This window comes from Myripristis murdjan, chromosome 9 (genome assembly GCF_902150065.1).
Source record: "Myripristis murdjan chromosome 9, fMyrMur1.1, whole genome shotgun sequence".
Taxonomy (NCBI): domain Eukaryota; kingdom Metazoa; phylum Chordata; class Actinopteri; order Holocentriformes; family Holocentridae; genus Myripristis; species Myripristis murdjan.
This window is the reverse complement of record NC_043988.1, coordinates 5528200-5548752: the sequence shown is the minus strand read 5'-3', so window position 1 is coordinate 5548752 and position 20553 is coordinate 5528200.

The following is a 20553-nucleotide window of genomic DNA, read 5'->3' as shown; positions in this document are numbered from 1 at the left end:
GGGAAAATACATTTGTTGTGTTTTGGTTGGACTGTTCCTTTAACTGGCCAGCTGTGATTGCTTTAGCAGTGAACATTAATGAAGGTTGTGTTCCATTTAGCTCTAACACATGTAAGGAATTAAATGTGTACAAAACATTTTTTCCTGCTTTCATGCATATCAAATTTTAAACATTTTTAACCAACTTTTAACAAATATATTTATTGTTTTTTAAACCAATATTAACTGTTTAACAGTGCATATAAATCAATTCAACATGAACTATTCATAATATTTTAGAGCCTGGGCTACACTGGTGTTGTTCATAACGTGATACCCTGCTATTTCATGTCAAAATGGCTGCTGTGGGGAAAAAAGCATCTAAACCCCTTATTGCCACTGAATCCAGTGGGTGATGTTCTCGTGTAAATTTCCAGGGTAGGAAGTCAATTTTCTCTGAATATGTGCACACGACACACAGTTTGCATTTCAAAGGTCATTTGACTGCATTGTTTTGGCCGGTCGAGGCAGATTATTTTCCACAGGGGCGTCTTGTTTGTGCTGTAATTGCATAATCCTTTCATGGTGGAAGGATGTAATCTTGGTAATCTTCGTGTAATGCAAACAATATGTAGAGGAAATTTCAGAGAGAATACTCATTTCATAAAATTTTACACCTGGTCACAGCACATCTACAGTATTGTGGTGTATGTTCTTTTCTGAGCACCAGAGGATATGTGTGTGTGTGTGTGTGTGTGTTTATGAGAAATTAGAACTGCTGCGTTGTGCTCCCTGGGGAAGATCTAAAGCCTGTTGTCAACACGATCTCAGCTAACTTGCTGTCGGCTGAGCGCCTGGAGAGCTGATACAAGGCAGCACCCCCTGTAAGTGTTTTCTGTTTTCTGAACCCTATCAGGTTGTGTTCATCAGCTGGAGTAAGAGCCCTCTGGAAGGACGTGGCCTCTACCCCGGCCCGTACAATACCTGTCCCGTTCTGGATCGGATGTCAGCTCCACAGAGGGGCCGCCAACCGACTGACTGCTCGGGTTACGTTTGCTCTCCCTGAATCATATCAACTTCATCTGATCTTAAATTATCTGAAATTAAATTATTGAACTGTCTCCCACTCTCTCCCGCCTGTCTCTGAAATGTCTGATACAAAATGAAGCATTTATGTATTTCTTTTCTACAGGCAGAGATGAAATGTTGATGTAAAACAGGAAAATATTATCTTCTGAGGTGAGGCTTCTCAATAATATAATAAAAAAAAAAAACTAGAGCGCAAGGGCAAGACAAAAAAGAGACAGGTAAAAGAACTAAAAGACACTTGCGCGAACTAATTAAATAATTTATTAGTCAATATGTTTTATTAAAGTAGTTAAATATTAGAGTGACTTGCTTCACAGAACAGAAAAATAAAGGATTTTTCCCATTCCCGCTGAGTTGTCTGCATAAAGCATAAAACTGACTAAGAAAATAATGTTCTTTCTCTTAAGATGGCATATTTCTCACATGTATAACACAATTATTTCGGCTCAACTTGTAGAAATGACTGGCAAATCTGATGTGCTGCTTTTGAAATAAAATAATAAATGATTTAAGTAAAATGTTTGTGATTTTTATTTATGAGGTATTCTGGATGGAAAAATGGGAGAAGAAAAAAATGATTTTTGGCAGAATACGCACACACACACACACACACACAGAAATATTAACCATTAACCATTACTTGAATTTGTTGTCCATAGTGTTAAATATGGATAGTAATGTATTTTTGTCCATATTCAGTGTGTCAAATGTAATCCTAATATTTAGCATTTTTTTCCCTATTCACCTGTGGTGCTTCAGCTTGAACCTGAGAGGAATATGACAATACTTCTACACAGCTATGGCACTGAAAAGTCGATAGCAGTGGCCTGAATCATTTATTGTGCCTCAACAGTTTCGTCGTCAGAGTGTGAGTTATAGTTTATGAAAAAATGTCTCTGCTGGGAAATCAATGGCTATGTGTTTGTGTGAAAACAATATCTCGGCGTACCTGTGTGATCTGGCCACCCCGGAATAACTGCCTTGTAAAATAGTTCAGTGCAGCTCGCATTAATTCAGCTCACGAGTGATATTGATTGTGCGAATGTATTTTAGCAAATTAAAAGTTTAGCTGACAGCCTGAGGAAGCAGATTTGTTTGGGTGAATTAAGTTCCATCTGTAAAGTCGGAGCTACAGTTGAGATGTGTGTTTCTGAAGGATTTTGTTTAGCTGCTGAATCAATAATAAGCCTCACACACACACACACACACACACACACACACACACACACGCATGATCTTTCACACACATGCACAAACAAGCGAACAAGATGAAAAACACACACGCGCACACACAGCAGACACCGCATTTATAGTAGACTGTCATTTTATCCGGGAATTGTTTGATGCAGTGTCATCTGAAATGCCACCTGCTCTGGCTGACAAATTGCTCTGGAAAAAAAAAAAAAAAAAAAAAAAAAAAAAAAAATTCTATGAAAATATTTCTTCTCTAGTAATACCTGCCTATCAATCTCCCCCTGGGTACAAGCTGCAGAGACAGCAGGGTTTAGGAAATGTCCTCTTCAATAATGCAGGAGAATTCAGATGAACCCAAGCTGAAACATTAGAAATTTGTGATGCTCACAAAAAAAAAAAAAAAAAAAAAAAAAAAAAACATGCTGCCAAATTGTTTCACTGCAGGATCTTATTTTAGGCAACAGATCAGCGCTTGCTTCCTGCAGACCAGTGGGTGGTGAATTCACTACAGTGGGAAATAAGACAATGCAATCAAATTTAGCACATATCATCAGAAACAGAGGCACGATTGCTTCACTGCCAAGCACAATAAAAGGTAATGGAATTGGTTTTGGTCACTCTGGTGCAGGTGATAGCTTACAGAGTGCTGACACATATGGCACATGGACAGCAGAAGCATGTAAGGTGGTCTTCATTTCGAGAAACACCGGCGTTGACAATACGCGACATGAAATAGAAGTTAACAGTCGTCTCCATCATGCCATCATTCACTTCAACTAATTGTACCAACAGATCACAATTTGAATTTAGCTGAACTAGCAGCACACTACGGCAACATGGAAGTTACATCTAAACAAGGCAACTTTGGATGCTGGTGCGTTCAAATGACACTGATTGGCAATCCTAATGACAATCATGTAGTGTGGTGTTAGGAAAATGCACATATCACAGTCATCTTTAACCCCCCCAATCTCTGATTTTCCTTTATTCCTTTATTACTTTAGTCCACCTCAACGGCAGGAGGCTAACAGTTAACATTTGGAGCATCTAGTCAGTATCCACCACTACTGTCCTACAGAATAGCAAAGGGAGGACTAAAATCATATCACATTTTTCATATGGGTGAACTATCCCTGTAATTTCCCTTTAAGAAGCTCCGAATGAAGCTCTGGTTGCTGAGCTTCATTAAAGCTACATCACACTTATTGAGTGAAATACAGTATATACAACCAAGATGCCATTGTTTTATGGCTGCATCATTGCATTAAATAGTATCATTAGTCTTGTACATCATTTTAAACACAGTTTACTATAATTCAGCAGAGCATATTTAGTATCTTTAGACACCTTGACGCCTTTAAAATCAAGTGCTGTGGGTCTGGATCAAGCTCAGCCATGCAGCTAACAGTTCAAGGGGTGAAATACCAAGGGGACAAGAGAGAGAAATGGTGTACGATTTGGAAGTCCACTTTTCTCTGGACAGAAAGCTCGTTCACTGCAGTTAAGACAGTTTTGATTAATTCCAGTGCCCAACACCAGAGTCTCTCTTGGACAAGTCAGGTGGATCTACAGCATCTCAATTAGGGCAGCTGGATTGAAGCATAAACTGGGGCTTCTGTGTGGGAGCTCCAATTTATGATTTAGGCTGATAAGACAATGGTATTGTTACATAAGAAAATCTTGCCTGGAGCAGCTTTAAGCTACTAGTTTAATTACATGGGAGTGAAACTACTCCTTAACACTTCACATATACGATACATTCAACATTCAGCTCAGTGAGTCTCCCTCCTGCTGCCTTCCTCCAGACAGCAGTCTTCATTAGCGCTTCTTCCGTTGCACATATTCAGCCCTAGGCAATCCTTACCCCCAAGTTAAGAGTGGCCCATGGCAAATATAACCTCATTTTACTTTGCATCACTTAGCTCTGCTTCCCTTAACTCAGAAAAGTTGAAACTAAACTTACTCTGGAGCCAGACAAGCCAAACCTTGTCCAAAGTTTGAGGCCGGCTTGTGTGCTCGCCTGGGGCTTGCAGCCAATAGAACCCAGGGTTAATGGGCCAGTTAATCCAGGCCCATCCAGATGCAGTGCAATGCATGTGTATTATGCAGAAAGCACTATTATACAATATGTGAATGTGTCAAATTAGTCATTGTAGCTGACAGTAGAGAAAAACACCAGTAAAAAGGCTTAAAAATATCCTGCAGGCTGAGGCCCCATCTGCACTTTTAGGGATGTTGATTTTTGTTTTGAAGAAAGTTTTACCCTAAGATTTTCTCCTTAGCTCACCGGCTAAAGCTAGATTTAAAGTCAGCTTGTGTTTGTTTACAGAACGATTTTAACCTTTTCAAAACTTTTCTAATTTTTTTTTTTTTTTTCGAGCTGTCTTTGATGGCAGATATGAAAACCCATACTTTGCCATATCTAGTGCTTAAGAGCCCTCCATTAGGTGGGTGAGTGAGTGCGTCAGCGTGTGCGTGTGCGTGTATTACCCCACTCCATCTGCCTCATGACAGCGGGGGCAGACTGGAGTTGAGCCGCCTGACTTTTTTTCTTTCTTTTTTTTTTTTTTTGCAGAGATTTAGCACACGTCCTCATAAAAATTGCAACTGTCTCTTTGGCTATACTTAGCTGGTTGAATCATGCATCTTGTGCAACAGATGTTTTTGTCATCTTGGTTAAATGGATTACCTTGTGCTAGATGAGTGTGGGTAGTAAGGTGCTCATTTTTTATATTTTTTGGTGTCTGATTGGGCAGTAAATAGGTCAAGAGACCTGTTTCACATCGGGTGATGATGTTTTGAGACATAACAGCCACAACAGCAAAACTGGGTTACAAGTCTCACTTGATAGAAACATGAAATTTCCCCTTAAGCGTTGTCTGAGGCTTCTGTACTTATTACATTTAAGGCATATGGCTGATGACTCACAGCATTATTTGGATTCATAATGTTTGTGCCACCACGGCATGTGCTCTCTCACCAGCTTACCACTTCCAAAAGCCGCAGAGAAGTCCCTAGTGGCTGCCTATCCATGCAGGTGCCGCTGCTTAAACCAGATGGTGTGTCATATTTTGCCCCCAGAAATATTTGTTCTGCAGCTGGGTGAATTGCTAATCTACCGAGACTGTTTGCACCTGTCGTCACATCGCTTCGGCTGTGCGTTTTTTTGGTATTCGTAAGTTAGTTACATTAGCTGGCATCTGCTCTTTCGGAAGAGGCTTTCTCCAAAAGAGCCCTTTACTCTCCCAAAAACCCATTCCATCTCCCCACTGAGGGAGCGACAGTGAAATCTTTAGAGTGGCCACGAGGGGCTTGTTCTGTGCTATAATCAAATCATCATTTTTCAGGGGGTGCGGTAAACAGGATGATTTAGGAGCTTTAACGGCTCGGTGATGTACCGCAGCGATGACGGCACGCACCGCACTACAAAACCTAATGAATGGAGCTGAGCGGCCGAGGGCAACTTTATTTGCAGGCAGACGATACCATTATTCATTTCTGAGATCAATCAGTGCGCTGGGCTCAGTCCCATATCAAACAGCAGCTGAATCATTTAGCAGTAGGCCAGGATAAATTAGCTCTTAAGCACATGGGCAAACAAACTGGATGCTGCTTATCTCTGCAAACTTCAGCGGCAGCGCTGGCTCCAGTAGTAATTCATATCAGGCGAAGGTGTGCCTCCTGATAATGAGATTAACTGTGTATTTACAGCCATTATTCCATCCTTACACCTCATATTTAAGCAACAAGGGCTTCGATCTGATTGATTTTATCTCTCACAGAACAAATTTCACCTCACTCGCGTTTGTTTATTCTGGGGATTGAAAAGCCTCATTGTTGCCTATTTATCCACGGGAGGCTGGCTGAGCAAGTATGCTCTACTTCAGCTTCATACAGTTACACACTTTGAGACCAGCACGATGCTGAGTGCAGCCACAGGCTTCTCCTGACAGGCTGCACCACTAGCGGCTGAGGTTAAACCTGCACTGTGTGATTTCAGAACCTATTAACAGTTCTGAAACCTACCTGTGCTGTATGGAGACTTTTGTAGCCCTGCTTTTATAAAGCAATACCAATGCTTGGCCCAGCCATTTTGATGTTTTTCACCCCTTTTCTCTCTTTGGCGTCAAATTCCAGCCTGGAATGTAGCTCCGCCCATTTCACCTGTCCACAGCTTCATCTTCATTCAAAGCATCTCTGAAACCACGCATTAAACAGATAAACATCAAAATTTCAGATAAGTTTTGTGAGTGCCTCTGTTGCTGCAATCAGCACCATCGACACAGACAAAGTTAACTGTCACTGAGTCTGCAGCCTAGCCACATGTTTGAATTGGAAGTAAGAGACAAAATAATCCAAGAGCCTTGTGAGAGTGAAAAGCATCCCTCATTTCCATCCGTTTTTAACCTTAACTTTCAATTTCATGCAGGAAATGCAGTGTGAACCCAGAAGCAGTACTGACTCTATGTGGTTGAACTTAGTAAAATGCTCAGCAAATGTACAGCTTTAAAGATGACCAGTAATGGTGCTAGTTTGCAAAGTGGGTCCCTGTAGAATATCAAAAACACTGATGTGGTTTTCGAGCACATGCATGAGGACATGGGATGAGGTGGCACTGCATAAGATTGTGTTGTTGCAGGTGGTTTTTCCTCTCTGTTCACTCGGTATGTCAGAACAGGGAAGAGACACATCTGAGTTTGGGAGAGCGGTGAAACAGAAATGTGATTGATGTGTTGAGTGGGGAAACTCAAAGGAGACATTCTGTCGCTGTTATACTGGAGAAGCCTTTCATCAGTGGAAGCCAGAGAAAGGATTTTGTAATGATGCAGATGGAGCACTCTTTATTCACAAGGTAAGTTAGCTCGCTCCCCAGTCGAGCTGTGCTACTTGTGTAACAATCTTGTATTAAGCTGGAAATTCTCCGTAATGTGCTCGCTGAGCTATAAATGGAGTTGAATGCTCTTTCCTATTCAAAACAGCTCTCCAAGATGGTTGAAGTGGCAGACATTTTTATGTACACTGTTGCTAGGGCTGAGAGATTTGGCAGTGAGAGCCAAAGCGGTGCAAAGACGTCTAGCATCACCTCCTGGCAACATTTCCAACATTGTAGCAAACTTAAAGCGTCACTGAACTTTGGAGTGTTTGGTTGTGCAGTTACCTGGGCCACATGGTGATGAAATATCCTCATTAGGTGCTCTGTGCTCCCCTGAGCCGCTGATCCACAATACTGGAATTCTACGTCTCCATTCACTTCCATAACAAAACACCTCCCAAACTAACATTTTTGGAGCATGAATGAACACAAACAAAGCAAAATATGACAATATGCATATTTTAAAAAAGTTTTGGTACCCGCTTTTGTGTAATTACAGTTATTCATCAAAGTACTGTGAGGTCGTTTGTTCCTGGTGCGTGGTTACTATGTGGAGGTTTCCCGCAGACACTACCTGCCAGATCTAATTTCCAATTCACATGAAAAATAACAAGAAATGAGCCGTTTAATTTCCTCACAACAAGATATCTGGAATAGTCAAAGATACATGACTGTGCATACTGCTATAGAGGATAAGTCATCTATAAGTCACATGGAGCATTGCTAAAGAAAATTTCTTCAGCAATGCTCAAGAAAAGAAAATTGCTCAACATATTGCAGCAGTTTAGTCTGTCAAACAAATTAAGGGGTGGGCTTTATTAAACATTTTTGGATAATAGTGTTTTTTAAGGTCATAAAAGTATTCGAAATATTCACAGGGGTCTAACAATGTACTCCATATCTGTATGAGTGAATTTATGAACATAAAGACATTCATGTTTATATGTTCATTGCCTTGCACCTTGATTGTAACTGTTATGGGACGAGAGCGTTTTATTCATCCTACCCTCTCTGTTTTATCGTTTGATATTCCAACAGCTGATATTTGCTGTAACTGTTGGCAAGCAGCAAAGGATGTGATTGTTTCCTCGTTTGAGGTGTCTCAGCTGGGAATGAGATCCCTCACTGTGACTTAATGTCTCAATCGCTAAGTTCAAGTCATGCAGTAATTTCTCTGTGATGATTTAATATCAAAACAAGAGCTTATAAATGTGACGCAGAGTGAAATGGTGTAATGAAAGACTGAGAGACTGAGCAGGCCATCAGCACTGCTGCAGGCGGGCAGTGTCTTTGACAGTATCATATGTCTAACAGCATGTACTGCATGGAAAATTCATGTGCTGTCCACCGGACACAATTATCCGTTGGTATTACACTTTGACCAATGTGGGTTTTTAAAGACTCATACCGCTGGCTAGCACTTTCTACCAATACTCTGTGTCATTAAATTTGACCATCTTTATAAATGTCATTTTTTCCAGAACTTCTTTTTTTTTTTTTGGAGTAGAAAATAGTCTCTTGAACAGCATTGACACTATGAGACACTAAAACTCTTCATTGAAACCCAGCATGATAATAACACCACCACCACTACTACTACTCCTACTATGCCCAATAATAATAATAATAATAATGATAATAATAATAATAACAATAACCTCAGGCCTTCGGCCCAAGGCACTAATAATAACATAACCATGCATACTGATCATAGGCGCACATCAAGATCAGTTCAGGTTAAAGGGCTATACCAGTGATTTTACACCATTTACTACAATGTACCTGCATTTTACATTGCAACAAATTATTTTGCAAGTCATGCAAAGGTAGTAAAGATTTCACAATATATAATCAAAATCCCTTGATTTTTTAGAAATGGGTTGTTGGTTGAAACACCCGCATTATAATGTTCTGCTTCTGTGGGCTACCAAACTTTTTGCTATTCATGAACCACAGAGTTGATATCTGGCTGTGTAAATGTGCAGATGTTTCATTTTCCGGCAGACGGTCCATTTCACTCCGCTCAATTTAAAGCCATCACAACACAATAGTGCTGCTGCTTTTAGGAAAACTAACTAACTAAGGACTTTATTACAGTGATGGAATACTGCTGTGAAAAAAGTCTGAAGTCTCTGAAAGGTCATTTTCATATTTTAGTGGAATGAATGGAAACCATCGGCTGGATTAAAAAGGAAGAAAATTGATCAGCTAAACATGCAAAATCATTGGTATGTCCTTTGAGGGCTTCAAATACATAATCAGAAATAGTTTGATCAATTCTGCAAGAAATAAGTAATCAAAGTGCATCTTTACAACAATGACCTGCTGGTATCTGATTATGGTAAGGCCATTATCAACCCACTATATTGCAAATCTAATTCCATATATCAGAAGGTTGATCAAACTGGCACACTGCTGCTTTTTCACCAGTCCCCATTTACAGTGACAAAAACTCACAGACATTTTAATCCCACATCTATCTTCATCAGGTAAACATTATGCACACTCTATCATACATATATGCAAAATTATCTCCAGAATTGCCCCGGTTAATCAGCACTTATTTTAACATTTCTCTGCGAGAGACGTTCTACTGTCAATCACTGGCACAAGTAATTTTCCTCTCTCACATCTGTCCTTGTACTGCAACCTTACCCTCATACATAACACATTCAGAATGATCTCATTTGACATTTTAACCTGAACCTTTTTCTCTGGTACATTATGCCATCCTGTAAGGGGATAATTACATCAAACATTCATGTTGAACAAAGGTATGGGACATTGCTGAAATTATTTCACAGAGGTGAGGTGCAGAGAACACAAAACCACATTACTGTGTATCGAAGGAAAACAGTCTTGTAATAGAGTATTATCCTCAGACGCAGGACACTTCTATCATATAAATGGAAGAGAACATTAATTAATGTGTTTACCCTGCTATCTCTTGTCAAAATGGCTGCGGTGAAAAGGGGCTATTTAGGCATCCCAGACAAAAAGCCAAGATTTGAGTAACAACAGCACGTCTTTGATCATTTACCAACATGTTGGACATTTTTGCCATTGCTCTCATAGTGTGAGAGGGTACAATGAGCCAATTTGTCACACTGACCAATTCGATTGCAGCAGGATATGACATCATTTTTACTTGATAGTAGACAGATGAGGAAATAAATATAGTGAGCACGATGTAACTTTTAAGGAAACTATTCACCTCTTTGTAATTCTGACTGACTTAACCACATACATGCCCCAAAGTTGTCATCTTCTTCTTTCTATCTGTGTATATGCATGCACAAAATAAATAAATAAATACATAAATACATATTTGCAGGGAATATGATGTATAATTCTTACCTTTAGTAATATATCTATATATCCTTTGGATTTCTGTCCTGCAGCCTTGTCCCGCATGGCCAGACCAATGAGACTTGAGTGTCTCGTCAACTCTGTTTGAAGTGAGGACTCACTCATTCAGTCTTTAAACGTGCAAACACATGTTGTGTGCGCACTGTTTTGATGCAAGATAAAATTCGGTAGCACAGCTGTTCGACAAATGTGAGATATCCCGCTACATTTGGTGTAATGTGCTTCTGGCCCTAGTATGTCTTAGGAGATAGCGGGAAGGAAGATCAATCAAACAACAGTTCCCCGCTGATTGCTTGTATAAAGCACAAGGACATTCGCCGCCTTTGGTGGAGAAGCCTGAAAAGTAATCTCTGAGTGATATCACACGGCTTCCAGTTGTTTATCAAGGTGAACTGAAGGACTACAGATAGTGAATGAGCATGTTACATCTTAGTCAACCATCTTCGATTTCACATACTGTGTGTAATTACTCCTGAAAGGCAAGTGAGTCCCATTAACTGCAATCCCTATACTCTGCAGAAGATAAATTAGTGTCAGCAGTCATTCTCATCAGTTAGATATATGAGATAAGAGGCACAGCGCCATCTTTGGTATCTTAAATAAAAGAATAGTCTATCTGACACCCTATAGATTCAATGTCTGCTGCAGTCAGTGGAAATAAACAGAAATATAACGTGCTGTCAGCTAGTATGCTTATTTTTAGAGTCAGCTTAGCCCAGCACGTTTTGACATTGAATAGATGTTGATACGACAGCATACATCAGTGCTTAAAACCCGTGTAAATGCAGCACTAATATGAAAGCTAAGATGACGTCCCCAGTCGGACGTAGCCACTTGCAGCATTCTGTGAAATCAGGAGCTAAATACCTTTGTGATATCAGTTCAAAACAGTTTTCAAAGCTGTTTTTAATCTCTGTTTTTTTACCTTGTCATACTATATTGGAAAAAACATGTGCTCATTTGTTTTTGATGCTTAACATAAGGAGTTGCATTACTAAGGTAAGCAAGCATTTGCTGGGCGACTTTAAGCGTAACCTGTTCAGTCTCATAATTTCTCAAAGTGATTGAGGTTAGTTTGCCATTGTCTTTTCTCTGTAAGAGAATCAGAGTCGCAATCCATAATCACTTTAATCAGCAAGTATAATATATGCATATGAATTTGAGTAACACAGACACTGTCAACTGTGTTGACAATGACATGCATGGTACAAAAGCAAGAGGACTGCATGTGCAAAGGTACTGTGCAAAGCATACCACACACTACATACCAAGGCTACACACTTACACTACACACTTTGCAGATGTGTTACAAATCTTTGAGCAAAGATGGCTGTTACCATAAAGGTCCACTGGAGCATTAATTGTGTGCAGTATACTTGAAAACATATCACACCAATATAAGAGAATATATCACAAGTAAGAGGGGTACATGAAAAAACATTTTGTTGTGGGTGTAGATTCATTTAATAACAATAGTTTCCAAACGTAGTTTATTGTCTGCTACTCTGACTTGCAGCTTGAGAAGAGTCAGCTCAATTAACCTGAGAAAATCAATGCTTTCTGCCTCTGTTAGCGAGCTAATTAGCTAGCGGGCTAAGATCAGACACATCTTTATAACAGGTGGAGACAGGACCTTCCCTCAGTGTACAATGGGAAAATCTGAAACGCAAAATATTGCAGCATATCAGCATCAAGACACACTCAGCCAGAACCAAAATCTTGTCTTATGAAATTTTTACATATCTACATGTGCCAAAAAGTCAGATATGAGCAGTTCCCCATTCAAACAGATAGGAGTCTGTGCTTTGTGGTTGTGATCCTACAGCATGGGTAGGTTTCAAAGATGGCGCCCGAGGGCCTCATGTCTGTCTGATATAAAACGTCTGTGGCGATGACTACATTTCCTGGAGCAAATGAGGGGGCATATGTGGTTCACATAGCCTACAGTACATATAGACACAACAGTATATACATATATCGCTACATATAGACAGCAGTCTGTAGGTATCATTACAAATAAACAGTGGACTATTGTTACATTTCCCCTCCCAAGTAGAACACAAACTGGAGACACAAAGGTTGCTAAAGGGGAAACTAACATAAACTGCATGAAAAACAAAACTGGGTCTTGGGTTCTAAAAGGTGGCAGGGGAATTTTACTTCTTCCTGCCACCCACTAAATCTATCAAAATGATAGAACAACAACAAAAAAAAAAACAGTAAAAGAAAAGAGTGGAAATCAGTGGACCAGGGGAAGGCCAAAACACAAAACCCCACACAGCACACAAAGTCAGTTTATCCTCACTAAATACCAAGAGAGCCAACTGAGGGTGTTGACGCTCACACACACACTCACAACCCCTGAACTGAGCAGCAACTGCTCCTTATACGCTACTCACAAAAAGTTAGGGATATTTGGCTTTTGGGTGAAATTTATGGAAAATGTAAAAAGTTCACGCTACAGTGATATTATATCATGAAAGTAGGGCATTTAAGTAGAAGCATACACTGGTGATTTCCTCATCTCAAACAATTTCTTGAAACAAAAGCCAACAACAGTGGTGGATATACCACAACAAAAAATGTCAGTGTCAATAACTTGTCATGTGCCCTTGAGCATCAATTACAGCTTGACAACGACGTCTCATGCTGTTCACAAGTCGACTTATTGTCTGCTGAGGCATGGCATCCCACTCTTCTTGAAGGGCGGCCCTCAGGACATTGAGGTTCTGGGGTACAGAGCTCCGAGCCTCTACATGGCGACTCAGCTGATCCCATAGGTTTTCTATGGGATTCAGGTCTGAGAAAGTGCAGGCCACTCCATTTGAGGTACCCCAGTCTCCAGCAGCCGTTCCCTAATGATACGACCTCGATGAGCTGGAGCATCAAACACCTGATGTGAATTTTGCCGTTAAACTCCTTGTTAGAGAACAGCAACTTGTGCAAAAAGTACTGAAACACTGAACAGTTGGACATGTGCATTCAAAAGTTTACAGAAGGTCACATTAAGTTCACCTGTAAAGGTTAGAATGCATTTTAGGTTCATCCTGAAATTTCACCCGAAAGCCGAATATCCCTAACTTTTTGTGAGTAGTGTATATCCGCCCAGCCCCGGTGATTAATCAGACCTTCAGCTGGGAGTGGACACCTCAGGTGCATCCACTTGCTCCTAACGAGCAAGGTGATTCTTGTGGGGAAAAACTCCAGTACTACCAAAACAACTCATAACACCATACAGATTACCATATGTACTGTATAGGTAGTATGCTATATCACTCTAAAGACAGCACATTATACATTACTCTACATTTAGACAGTACACTATACCCCCATTTATAGTGCAGTGTATGATACCTGTACCATTACACATCTATGTTAAACAGTTGATTGTGACTGGTCAAGGTGTGAACCTCATCACCGTACCTGTTCAGTCCAAATTAATACCCTTCACCAAAGCCAGTCTTTCAGCTCAGTGGATGTGCAAGCAGCCTGTTGAAGGCTAACTTTGCTTCTTGGCAACCAACAAAGGACAGCATCAACCCTAGAAAACAAAAAACAAAAAAAAAAAAAAAAAAAAAAAATATATATATATATATATATATATATATTAAAATTTCTTTGCTTTCACTGCCTTCATGGTGGCATGTAGACCACTATAAAAGCCATGTTATAAGCGGGATAATCCACTCCTAAGCAGTCTGTTATATAAAAAAGGAATAACTTCAGGGTTAGGGTTCTTCACCTACACCATTATCATTATTTTGATAACAGACCACCTCATCGCTGATTATCGCTTACATATTACATACTGTATGGGCTGTAGACTCCACATATAGACAGCACACTATAGACAGCACGACATATATGCACATTCAAGAAGGATGGCGTAAGAGGTATATTTAGGCTGAACCTGTGGAAGTAAATGAAACGAGTGAAGATATCAGGACATTGTTATTGACTGCAATAATACAATACCTACAAACATAACATTAAAGAAATCTCAGATTATCCACACTGTAACACAGGCATTTCATATATTGCGTTATTTGTGTATCACAGGCACCGAGTGCAGTGGCTTGAATACTGATAAGCAGTGGTTCAAATGAGAGCCCGTCATGATCTGGATCTAGTTAATCATGACAAAAACTGCAGAGAGACAGAGAGGAGAAAGTAGTCAGCCAATCACGATTTAGAAAAGAGGATTTCCTTTGACTGGCAGGAGACGGAGGGTGAAAAAACATCCTCTATCTAATCTCCTGTCTTCTGCCAAAATGTGGTGTTAACACAAGCTCCGGCTGAATCATTGCTGTTACTATGGACAGGGGAGAAGTAATTACCACTGTTGAATGACCTACGGAGTCATATTGATTTAGCAGCCGATGTTGTTGTTTTTTCCTCGACTGATACAGAGACACTCATTTGTCACAAAGTAATTGAATTCCGCCACCCTTACAGAATTATTGAGATGCATTCCGCTGTCTCGGCATCAAATCACTCCTGTGTGAAAATGGTGGGGCATTACCATTTTTAGCTGCACTTTTTGTGCATCAGGATTGTGAATTATATGTTTTTGGGAGATTGGCTGTTGTCAGTTTAGGAGATGAGAATGGATCATCCTGAGCTCTAATGCTTCATAAAAGATTTTAACATTGAGCTGTGCGAGCATGCCACTAGCGTTATCCAAACTGAGAGGTGTGAGTTTGGTATAAGGTGTTCAAAACATGACCTGTGCATTCATAAATGTGAAAAAGTGACTTATTACTGGCTCATAGATGATTTAGCCTGGTTTGCCTTTAGAAATAATTTAACTTAGCAACGAAGTAGGCTACTCATCCTCCATGTGGAGATGTTTAGGTGTACACACACCTTCCCTCCTACATACATGGGGAAATCCCTGTTTGGGACTACCTTGGGACAGCATAGGCCTGCTACCCCTGTAGTATGTTGCTCCTATTGTTGCTCCTATTTCATTTGAAGTTTCTATTTCATTTGATCCAGTGGACAGAATTGTGAGTCCAACCAAGCCCAGACAAAACCGAACAACGTCAATGCAATTCTTTGTAAAACTCTCTCTATGGTTGGACTACATGCTTGATATGATGGTTTACAGTTTACATGGCAGTGACTTGGGCTGCTGCGGTCATGCTGTGTGTATAGCATATGCAAGAGTCTGAGTGAAAAATATTGTTTTTCTGTGGTACCTAAATATGGAAAGCAAATGCCAATACATATGCTTGAACACTAGCTATATAGGCAGCTCGATTTCCAATGCACATGCACATGCCCATTCAAACAGATAGGCTTCTTGTCTTGTTGGTCATATTTCTACTGCCCAGGAGCCGAGTGCAACACCTTTTTTTTCTCTGATTAGAACAAATAATCTCTTGGGGGTGATTTCGATGTCTTAATGCTGCGTTCATTTGAACTTTTGACTTGTAACATTACATTCACAATGTCAACTCGGAAAAAATCGATACCCACAATAAGAAGGAACTGCATTTTCTTCTGGAGGGAAAACCAAAAGTGTAAACTTTCACTTAAAGCAAAATTCCATGCTATGACTTTGTAACTTCTAAGCACATTTGATTTTGCCTCTAGATTACAATAAAATTCAAAAGTGGCAGAAAGAGTAATCATTTTAGAAGTTTGGAAGAGAAACTGAATTCCTCAACAGATGCTGTAGGCGTTTTTTTGGGGTTTTTTTTACGAGTTCTGATTAGAAATGGCTCCAGCATATGTTCTCATCTTTTAACAGCATCTTTATTATTCCCGTGCCCTGTGCATTGCTCTGCCTTTAATAAATTGTGCAAACTGAATCCTGGAGTCCAGCCATGTGTGTCCTGACCGCAACACCAAGGCGAATGGCCGTGCTCAGGAGCGAGCCCTATACCACTCCTTAAGCCTGAACTTTGTTTCAAGACATGAACCAGAATGTAAGCTTCATTTGGTTGCAAAAACTCACTCAAAAATCTGGGTCAACAAAGTCACAACCCCCCACTGTGGAGCAGTGATTTTACATACCAGTGGCATTACAGATGCCAGGTTTCGTTTTCAGTTTTCTGGCCTCGGGAAAGAGTGGTGCAAGTTCACACGCGTTGACTGAAATGTCCAGTGGCAAAGGAATAACAAGAGTAGTAAAAATGGGAGACATTTGCCTGTTAGACTTGTGAATTCATACATCACACTAACCTTTCTTAAAATAGGGGATTAATTCATTAGCGCTTCAGCAACAGATTAAGTAAGTGAGTAATTTATTATGCCATCTAATTGGAGGTAGAAAAAAATATTCTTCCCTTTTTCCTCAGTGAATGCTCTAGTTGGTGCACGAGCGACTGGAGACATGGGCTTTCAGTTTATCTAGAAAATAAATGATAGATGAGATTGGCGGTCTCCTCCCGATCTACTGTAAGTTCTTCTTATAAAAATCAGGCCTTCCAAAATGAGTCTATCCATCTGGGCTGCTGACAGAGAGGGTAAATCTGCTGGGCCAGAAGAGGAGAGATGACCCGATAGTGCCTGCCCCATTCTCACTGTGGTGACAGCCTCTCTGGCTCTCATACACATGACTAATAGACAGATGAAACGGGGGATTCTGCTGCCTAATGGAATCTCAGGTCATGGAGCGATGCAGAAATATAACTTCATCAGAGAGAAGTCAGCGGTTTAGAGGTTTTAACGAGTGACTAAAGACAATTCATGGTGTCATCATGGGGTTAGAGCAATATGTCCGCAGGTTTATCAATCACACCAGCCAGTCAAGGTCACCCACCTCTGATATGACAGTGTTTGTTTGATTTCATATTTAACATATAATGGCTCAGTAGTTACTCTTAGTGGTAGTATTAATGCAATCCGGGGTCTCAGTGGACCATTTCAGTGTCCCATTTTGTATACACTGTGTCAGAGGCGTTTTTCTCCACCCTGCCAAGAACAAAATGCTTGGGGAAACACAGAATATTTGTCATTTGTTTGGCAAGAAAATGGCCCACTTTAAAGGAAAAAAAAATCTCAGATGTTGTTAAATATGTCATCAATTCGTGATGTTCAGTGCATTCCAAGACACCAAAATGCAATGGTTAATGTTGATGTTTTTTAGACAATTTAGATTTTTTCCAGCTATCAGACTTGATTGTAGAAAATGGAAAGCACACTGGAAATACCTGTTTTTGAACAAATGTTTCTGAAACGATGCTTTGGGGAGGATTTTCCTTGAAACGTATTCGATGTCAGCATAAAATTATGGCTATCAGTTGCCTTAGACCAAAAATATCACTATCAGAATTGGTGCAACCCTAGTAGTCAGGATAAATGCCAGGATCAGTATTCAATCCTTAGATAAAGTGACTTTGCCCATGAGAAAAAAAAAAACTGCAAGAATAATATCAGTTCTTTTTAGTTTTCTAAATAATCCTTTCAGCTGCTCCAAAGAGGGCCCATAGCTCATCTCCTGATCTATAACCCAATGCATTCTGTCTTTGATTGGAAAAAAGCTTGCTGATAGATGATTATGCATTAATGTAATTTTCTCGGTGGGAACATTTGGAGAGATTTTGAATAGAATTTCTGAAGCCATAAGGGAAAAAGAGAGAAGAGAAATGGCAACTCATTATAAGCAGGAGATAGCTGCCTCATATGGATATTCTTCAGCTCCCTCTCCCAGAGGTGTAATTTAAAAAGAGATGACCCTGAAAAAAAGTGTAGGCGTATCACTTATCGGAGGAGCGATAAACAAAATTCAAGGAAAAGACTGGACGTCTGTGGTGTTTTAGCGCCAGAGATATTGCTTCATTATTTTCAAAAAATTTCTGCAGTGACTTGAAATAAACTGTTGTCGTAATATCTTCAATCCCCTCCTCACGCCACCTCCCGGCACTTTAACACAGGCCAACTCTTCGGCTGTGAAACCACTTGAATTTCTGAATTGTGATGGAAGCACTGCGGCACCTGAAGTTTGGGAAAATCGATGCTGATAGTAGTGTTTTGTAAGTGTTGTGGCACTCGAGACTTGAGACTACATTTGAAAGGCCTCAGTCATGTCTTGGAATTGAATCTCGGACAAAAAGAACCCAGAACCCAGAATTTATTTCAAGGCCAGTCAAGACCTACACTGCACTGAAATACCTATTGTGATTGGATGCAAGATTTCCTGCAAATTAGACTGGAGCATTTGTAACATTTTTTACATTTTCCTTCATGACTCACAGACGACTTAACATACATTAGTCATTTTTTGATATAAGTAACACACATGTGCACTAATTACTGATACCACTGACTTTTTTTCACTAATAAGGACAAGTCCATAATATTGAAGTTAATGCAAGATTTAAAGAGTCTCTCAAGAAAAATAAGTCATATTAACCCAGTCTATGTCAAATAAAAGCCCACCTCAATGTAATCACATTACTGCTGTAGTATCTAGTAATGTTACTTCTTAGATGTGAGGTATCACAAGCATTCAAAGCAAAAGTCTGTTTCTATTTTTGCAGAGGACTAGGCAACTATTCTTGCAGAAACTAGATTTTAATAACCTTAACCAGTCTTTAACCAAACTGTAATGAAATGATAAAAGATAGGCATTTTAACAGAAGAACACAATGAGATCATGTGGAGATAATACTCGTTACATTACAAAAATAAAAGCAACACATTCTGCGATAAGCTGTTACGAACAAACACATTTATTTTAGTACACCTTGTCAAAATGTAACTTTACAACACAGACAAACAAGGTGTTTTCACTGGGCCATGTGGCTCAACAGTAACAGTCTTACAATTACCCCCATCTTGCAGCCATGATAAAATCTTGCTCATGTTCATTTTTAGATTAGAGATAAAGTTGATATAAGTTTGAATTTACAGTCATCTAAACTTTAGAAAGCAGAGCAAAAATACTGCAAATGCTATAAAATTGACTTTCATACCTCAAAATCAGTTTTTTTGTTGAAAGCTTCTGCTGAGGTGAGGCGATGCTGCTCCTTTTCCACAGGCTGAGAGGGAATCCTACTGAGCATGTGCACAGTAAGTGTCATCACTCGGGCTTGTTTCTGATTGGAGGAATTGAGTGTGTTACAATTGCCCCCGGTCTCCTAAGCCAATAACCTGACTTATTTTAAAATCTGTTCACTGCTGGCACATGTTAATTGTGAGCAATAGTTTCCAGGTGCAGAGCGGTCATATTGCCCTGCCACCACTGGCACGCATCATAGGACAGAAATGACAACATTTTGGTTCATTCATTTCAATTAAGGTCCTCATACATTAATTGTGATAGCACTTCTAGTTACAAGCTTTGGAAGGTTCCGTATGTCCACTTATTTTCCATAATCAAATTATTTTCTCCTGCAGGCCAGCAGGCTTTACATTTCAAATATATAATTTTATTCATTACTTACTTTGCTCATTTATCACTATAGACTAAAACCACTGTTTATTAACTGCATGTTACCACATACGACTCAGACACTGTATCATCATAGACGCTGAATACTGGATAATTTCTCCATCTTTAGTTGATGGGGAAGATCACAATTTAGCACATGCATTAATGTGTTAAAGTAAAGTATTATGTAAACTATTTTTTAGAAAGTCTTCTAGAGAAATGGTGCTGATGTGATTTTGATAACTATGATCATGGTCTGGAATGGAATGGGTCGTATCAGTCTGGTCTAGGTCTTCACTTGGTCTTGAAACAGTCTAGTCTCGGTCATGACTTGGTGTTTAGTGTTGTGGTCATGACCACAACACTGGTATTTTTAGACTGAAACTGAAGGCAGCTGATATTTTGGGCCAGTATTCGGCAGCAAAAACATATTCATGCACACTTGTGGGGAATCTGGAGAGGAATTCAAATCAGATCAAGTTAAGGGCTTTTTGTACACAACCAGTATAGCATATATCAACTCTACAGTAAATATGTTATTAGTCAAACTGCCTCATATCAGGGGTGAACGACACTTTGGCTAAATCAGATTTTCTAAAAAAAAGGTCAATGTCATTCCCATCTAAAAGTGTAACCCTCGCAGTCACCATGGACTGGTATCACACAA